The following is a 7,921-nucleotide window of genomic DNA, read 5'->3' on the forward strand; positions in this document are numbered from 1 at the left end:
TGCCTCGTTGTTTGGTTGCCCAGTGGGACTCAGCTCCTCTGTTTTCCCTAACACCCCTGTGGTATTCCAAATATTATTTCCAAATATTGTTTTACGCACCTTTTTTTCTATTTTTTCTTTTTTTTTTTTTTTTTTAGAAATGGTGCTAAAACAAAAGGAACTAAAATAAAAGCAGAAGGACTGTCCTGATTTGTGGGGCTTTTTTTTTTCAGCTCCCTCTTTTAAGTAATTTATTAATCTAGTCGGGATTATTTGTCTTTGCTCTTACAAAATGTTTTTCTCTCTAAAGGAAGAACTGCCAATGTATTATTAAAGGGAGGTCAGATCCCAGTGACCTTTTCCTTGTTGGTTCAATGTTTGTAGAGAAAACATAAAGAGTGGGTTTTGTTAAAGGATGCTGTTGAGAAATAAGAACTTGAGTTCAATTTGCCTTTTCCCTTCAATTTTCTGCTTTTCCCTCCCTCTTTCACTCAGGGCAACATGACCTATTTTCTGTATATATGCATTTTCCCAGACTAATTTATCTACTACTGAGTATTTGCATTTTCATTACTTTTAAGAAAGATTGCATCTCCATTTTAATTGAAAAAATCACCTGTTTTATTTGAAATATAAATAATTGTCAAATGTTTTCACTGATGGTTATGGAGATTTGTTTTGAAGCTTTTATTTTGCATCTGATATTTTGATGCTTCCTTTAATTTGGTGCACACAACCATATTTCTTAATATCTTTAAATGATCTCAAGCATATCAGAAAGGGAGATTTTTCAAGACAGCTCAGAACTAGAACTCTGAATAATTGATTTCTACTTTTAGTTGTTAAACTAAAAAATGTTTCTTAATTCCTTTCTGATAGCACTAAGAGGAAGATTATTCAGCAGAACAAATAGGAGACCCTAAATGTTTAGTTTGATTCATTTTGCTTCAGCTGCCTGCTCTGAGACCATTTAAATCCCTCCCTAGAAATTAAACACTGATGATTTTTCTGAAAGAAGTATATAGGACTGAAAAAACCTAAACATTTCAAAATATCTTCAAGATGCTAAGGAGAAACATTTTTTCTTTTCTCAAATATGACCATTTCTCCTAAATTCCATACTTCCTCCCTTAAAGAAGCTTTGGTCTCTTCCTTACCATGTAGTAATTACTCTGAGATGGTTCCTATTCCTAATTCCTGTAGTTCCCTAAAATAACATCAAAGGAAAAGGTGTTTCTGGAAGGTGATTCAGCCCTTTTGCCTTTCTCTAATAACCACAGGAATTAAACATTATTATCATAACATTATTTAATAAATCATGTCACCTAAATCATATATTTAAGGGAAAGGACAAACCTGGGCTTGTAAATGGGTTCTGTTAAAAATAAAAAATAAAAAATTATATTAAAATTTTAGAAATATAATATTAAAATAAAAATAAAGCTAAATATTAAAATATAAAATTAAAAATAAAACAAAATATTGAAATATTAAACAAACAGAATATTAATATTATGCTGTGCAGTGTTTAAAGAGGCATATTTAGGGTGTAAATGTTCTGTGCCACAGAGCAGAGGCAAGGGGAAACAGTGGAGCTGCTAAGGGAAAGGCATTAGCACCAGCAGCAATATGTAGATTAGTCAATATTAACAACCACATTAATTTAGGGGAGTTGATGAGCCAGCACAGGAGGTTCCTCCTCAGAACCAGCATCGTGCAGGGGCCAGGAGAGGTCACAGAGTGAAATATGGGCACTGCTGAGGGCTCCTGGTGCTCTCAAGGTGCTGCATGTCTGCACCACTGCCAGAGCTTCCCTGAAGTCTAACTGGGGTGTTCATCCTTTTTTCTGTTTCTGCTGGGTACCCCAAAACACCACATTGGGGCAGCTCAGGAGTGGGTGAACTGATTCTCATGGAAGTGAGGTTCAGGTAGTTCAAGGCGTGGTGGAATATTGTATTTGCAAGAAATGATGAATCCATGTTCTCAGAAGGCTAATTTATTATTTTATGATACTGTATTCTATTAAAGAATGCTATACTAAATTATACTAAAGAATACAGGAAGGATACACACAGAAGGCTAAAAGATAATAATGAAAACTGGTGACTCTCTCCAGAGCCCTGACACAGCTTGGCCCTGAGTGGCCAAAGAGTGAAACCAACTCCCAGCAGAATGCAATGGAACAATCACCTGTGGGTGAACAATCTCCAAACACATTCCACAGGAGCACAGCACAGGAGAAGCAAATGAGATAAGAATTGTTTTCCTTTTCTCTGAGACCTCTCAGCTTCCCAGGAGAAAAACCCTGGGCAAAGGAAATTTTCCAGAGAGTGTGAATGCCACAGCAGAAAATATTTAAACCCAAGGTGTCGTAGCAAGTTTGCTGCTTATTTTGGAAGAAGACTAGCAGCGTTTTGATTATCTCTGAGCAAGCTGAGCTGACTCAGTGTAATGTAATTAATGAGGCCACCTTCCATTAGAGGACAGTGGGAAGAGCTATTGGTAATGACTTCAGAGGCACCAGAGAAATATTGCTGAAGCAGGAGCTCTCGGTGCCCAGCTGATGATTCCTCTGCTGCAGGAGCTGTGCTGTGGCTGAGGCAGCACAGGGGAGCAGATGGAGCTGCTGCTGCCTGCCCTGGCTGTGACCCCTCGAGCTTTTTTGGGAGAAGGAGCAGATATTTGCTCACACCAGCATCCCCCCTCTCCACTGTCTGTGTTCTCTGGGACAGCCTGGGCTCAAGCCGTGTTCCTGAGTGAGGATGTGCTTGGTGGGCACAGTTTGGATCCCTGCAGTGACATGGGTGCATTTCAGAGTGCTGGAATCTCATGCAGGGTGTTGAATGCACACAGAAGTGCTGGTTCCCCTTCTGCCAAAAAGTCTGGCTGTGTTATCAGCCTGCCTCAATTTCCATAATTGAACTCACAAGTGGGGTGGCCTGGGAGACAGACCCTCTTTACTGCTTGTTCAGAGACATGGACACATCCCTGCTGGAGACACCTAAAGCCTGTGAACAGCAGACCATAAACCTCTCTCCATTAACCTCAGCCCTGAGCCCACTAACTCATTTCTGCCTCAAACATCTTTTCCACTCTCTGGGAAGACCACGAGGTGGACAACCCACCATTACCCTTAACAGCTTCTTTTAATGGGCAGCCCTGTCTCCAGTTGGAGCAGTAATTATCCCTGCTGCTCCTGCCCTGTGCCTCACTGCCCTTTGCAGCCTGCACACGTGGAGCTCTGGGCTCAGCTGGAAGGGTCCTGTAGGTCAGGAGGGAGGCTGGAGGGGATGGATGCAGGTCAGCTTGCAGGACCCTGGTGTGTTTTGAGCAGCAGCCCGTGGTGCTGGGTTCATTGGTGGCTCACTGAGGGCTCAGTGCTGCTGTCCCAGGGGATGTCAGGGGTGCTGGCAGAGCAGGATGAGATCCTGGGAGTCCCTGGAGCTCTGCAGAGGATGGCAGCTCACTTCTCTCGGGCTGATTCAGCAGTTCCTGATGACTTGCCTTAATCAAACTAGATGAGGAACTGCGGTGGTCCCGCAGGCTTTGCCTGGCTGCAGGGCTTGCCTTTGTTATCACAAGCCTAAATTCACTCACAAAATCATCCAGCTTCTTGTTTATCTGCTTCCTTGGGCTCCATAATTAGACCCGCTGCTGAGACACCACAGCCTGGTTTGGGAGACCACCAGCACAGCCTGGGGGGAAACACAAAAACCCCTCCATGCAGGGAAACACAAAAACCCCTCCATGCAGGGATGTTCTTTCAGCTGAGTGACTCTGGGAGTCAAGGAAGGCATCTGCCTTCCTTGGGGCTGAGCAAACACAGTGAGGCACAGCCTGCTCCACGCTCCTGCAGTGCTGCCTCAGCCAAGGGGCAGCAGCACAGTGGCTCCAGCCAGGAGACCCATCTTTCACTGGGGAAAAACAGTGGGGGAATATTGTGACAGGGGGCCTGGCAGCTGGAGGTGGCCTCATCAACAGCTTTGGGTTGACCATCTCTGTTTTCAGGGTGTGTTTTTTTGGAGCCTGTCATTTTTGAGGGCATTGATTTTAATGTGTTTTTGTTGGCTGAAGGAATTGGCTCCAAGGAGGAATGGCATTCCCTGGATTTTCACCTCAGCATGCCTTGACTGGGAGCTGTAGCTGTCAGTGGTACCCAGAGAGAGTTTTGTTGATGAAAACCGTTCCTTGGACCCCTCCCATGCAAGTGCTGAAAAAATAATGAGCCATTTGTTTGGAGAATTCTCCCTTCCCCACGGGCAGGTGCCATTTTGAGTGAAACCATCTCAAACAGCACACAAAACTCACAGACCTTGCACAGCCCCATGGCACAGAGGAGATTCCAGAGCTCCCTAACAGAGTGGGGATTGCCAGACATGCATGAGCTGATGGAGAACTGAAATCAGTGAATGTCCACAGGGGACTGCTCGTGAAAGCCTTGGAGGAGCTACAGAGGCTGGGATTTCCTTCATGGCATCCCAAAATCATTAAAGGCTGGAAAAACCCTTCAAGATCATTGAGTCCAACCTACACTGCCAGATTCACCAATAAATTGTGTCCCTAAGCACCACATCCACACATTTTTTGAACACTCCCAGGGATGGTGATGTGTGGGCAGCCCATTGCAATGCTGCCCTTCTCACACCCCTCGATTTCATCAGGTTGGCTTTTGTTCTCGTGGATACAGGTTGGAGGGTAGCTCAGCTGTGAAAGGTCTGCAGTGAGAGCCAGGATAAAAGAGCTCAGGCTGCTTGGCTTGCTGGAAAGGAAGTTTGGAGGCAGGGTGGCAGGTAGTGGAAGGGAATTCCCTGCACCACAATGTGCCGTTCACATTCTCTGAACAGAGAGACATAATTTTCTCTCTCAGGGTTTTTTCCTGGAGAAGCACAGAGAGAAGAAGGGAAAACAATTCTTGTCTCTACTTGCTGCTCCTGTTGCTTTGCACACGTAGAATGTGTTAGGAAGATTGTTTACCTGAAGTGATTTGTCAGTTGGATTCTGCTGCAGATTGTTTTGTTTCCTTGGCCCATCACTCAAAGCTGTGTCCTGGCTGTCTCAGACAGTCAGGAGTTTTCTTTAGTATCTTTTAGTACTCTTCAGTATTCTTTGTAGTATAGTATTCTTTAATATAGTATAGTATAATGTAATATAGTTTAATAAAGCAATTGTTCAGCCTTCTGAATCGATGGAGTCAGATGCCAGTCATTCCTTCCTTGGGGGCACCCTGATTTTACTATGCCAGAAGAAGATCTAGAGGGTGGATGTTGAAATTAGGTTGGAGGGACAACTGTGGAGCAGCACAGTAATTACCCAGTGGAGCAGCTGACCAGGACAAAATTCTAGGAAATGAATTCTAGCTGGGATGCTTCACCTCAGACCTGGAGATCCTCCTGGAAGGCATGATCTAGTTCAGCTGTGTGTGAGCTGGATAACATTACACACCAATGGGGAAAACAAACTGAAAAATGTTGTCCTGGATCTTTTCACACGCTGGGCAGCTTTCCCTGGTGTCACTGAGCTCAGCACAGAAACAGATATTTCACCTTTGGAAGGAGCTGCTCTGGGCTCTGCACCTTTTAAGTTAGTTTAATGGCAATGCAGGGTGCTGGGTTTAAACTCCTTAAATTGGGAGACCCTGGTTACCTCTTTGCAAGGTTTTTTATTCTGGAAAACCAAAATAATATCGGCACAACTGGAATGTTTCATTTTACCCCAATATTGTGCTTGAGTCTTGGGATTGTCTTCTGTGTGCATCCATTTTTATTTAAAACACAATCATCAAAAAAAAAAAATCATTTTGAAAGGGAATAGCAAAAAGCCTGGTTCTGAGAATTGGCAGAATGTTGGGTGTCAGGTCTGTGCTGGGTGTCCCCTGCTCTTTCCTCCAGCTGCAGCTGGAGTCTGCTGCTGGATCTCTCAGGGGCAGTGATGCTCTCAGGGGATCTGGTGCTGTGGTTTTTGTTACAGACCGTTCCAGGCTCTGGAGAACCTGGAGGTGGGTGGGCAGGTGCCATCAGTGCACCCAAGGCTTGCATGTGATCCTTCCTTATTGCAGTAATTACCAGTATAGCAGATGGGACCTGCCTGAGCTTGTCTGGCTTTGGTGCTGAACCAAACAGCAGCACTGTGGTGTTTCACCCCAAGGACACTTTTGGCCATGGCTGTGTGGTGTTTCACCCCAAGGACACTTTTGGCCATGGCTGTGTGGTGTTTCACCCCAGGGACACTTTTGGCCATGGCTGTGTGGTGTTCCACCCCAGGAACACTTTTGGCCATGGCTGTGTGGTGTTTCACCCCACAGACACTTTTGGCCATGGCTGGGTGATGTTTCACCCCAAGGACACTTTTGGCCATGGCTGTGTGGTGTTTCACCCCAGGGACACTTTTGGCCATGGCTGTGTGGTGTTTCACCCCAGGGACACTTTTGGCCATGGATGTGTGGTGTTTCACCCCAGGGACACTTTTGGCCATGGCTGTGTGGTGTTTCACCCCAGGGACACTTTTGGCTGGCTGGGTGCTGCCCTGGGCACTTGGGGACAAGTCCAGGTGTGCAGGAGCTCTGGTGGTGCTGGGATGGAGCCTCCCCCCATAGCAGGGGCTGCTCCTCGGGTTTACCTCTGGCAGAGAAACTTTCAGGTGATGGTGAAGGAAAGGAGTCAGTTCTGATGGAAAGTTTGGATCCAGAGCTTTATTCTGAATCCAGCAACTCCAGCAGAACTCCTGAGCCCGTGGCTGCTGCTCCTTTAACCCCGGGAGAGGGCAGGGAAGGGGCAGGAGCCACCAGCCAGGGACAGGAGGGGAGGGCTCAAGGGACAGAGGACACCTGGATGGCCCAGTGCCCACGGGGAAGAGGCATCCTTTGAACCTGCCAATCACCCTACACACCCTTCTGGAATGCCAGGACTGACAGACAGTGCTGGGAGGAGAAAGGAGAGGTGTCTGACACACCTGGCAGGGAATCATCAGGGGAGGGACCTGAGGTTCTGAGGTGAACCCTGAAATCACAGTGCAACCCTTCCTGGTGGGAGCAAGCTCTGGGGTCAGCTGCAGGGCAGCCTGCAGCCCAGGTTGCAGTGATGGGAGGCAGCAGGGCTGCACACACCACACCAAAGGCCACCCCTGTGCAAGGTGTGGTGTTTTCCCCCTAAAACCCAAGATGGAAAGGGGCAAACCCCACCATTAAATGGCACAATGTTGTGTTTTCCCCCCTTTCTCTTTGTTCATCAGCTTTGTAGCTCTGTGCCTGATTCCTGCTGAAGGCTGCAGAGCTCTGCTGGTGCTGGGCAGCTGCTGTGGCTGTGGCAGCAGCTCTGGCTGCAGGTCAGTGCAAAGGGATTTGGGCAGCACAGTTCCATCTGAGGGGCTGTCTTGTTAATTCTGCTTTATTGGATGGCTCCTGGAAGCAGTTTTCCTGAGCTATCACAAGGGTTTGTAATAAATCTTAATGAGGTAGCCCTGCTATGATTAATCATTTGTTTCTCCAGCAGGATCATGGCTCGTGTTCCCCAGGGAGGAGGAAAGGAACCTCCAACCCTGCATCAGGGCAGTGTCAGTGGTTACCTAGCTGTTTACTATCCAGCCTGAAAATGTTGCAGCAGTCACCCCAAATCCCCAGGACGTGTCTGCTGTTTGTAAAAGTCAGTGTTTGCTGCCCAAGGCAAACAACTGCTTTTGAATGAGCTGCTTTGTTTTAAACCAGGCAGGGATTCTTCCCTCTCCCTGCCTCTCATGTTGTAAAGGATCCAGGAGAGATTTACAACAAAGTCCAGAGGAAAGGTGGCAGAGCCAGAGGTAAAGCCCATCTGAGCAAATGCTGGTACTTTTTTCAGGAAAAAATTCTTCACTGAAAGAGTGATTGGGCACTGGAATTTTCTGCTTGTTTGGTGCAGCAGGCAGCAGACACATCCCAGTGCAGGAAGATTTCCACCAGAGGAGGCATGGG

This window comes from Fringilla coelebs, assembly GCF_963513975.1.
Source record: "Fringilla coelebs genome assembly, chromosome: 19".
NCBI classification, from domain to species: Eukaryota; Metazoa; Chordata; class Aves; order Passeriformes; family Fringillidae; genus Fringilla; species Fringilla coelebs.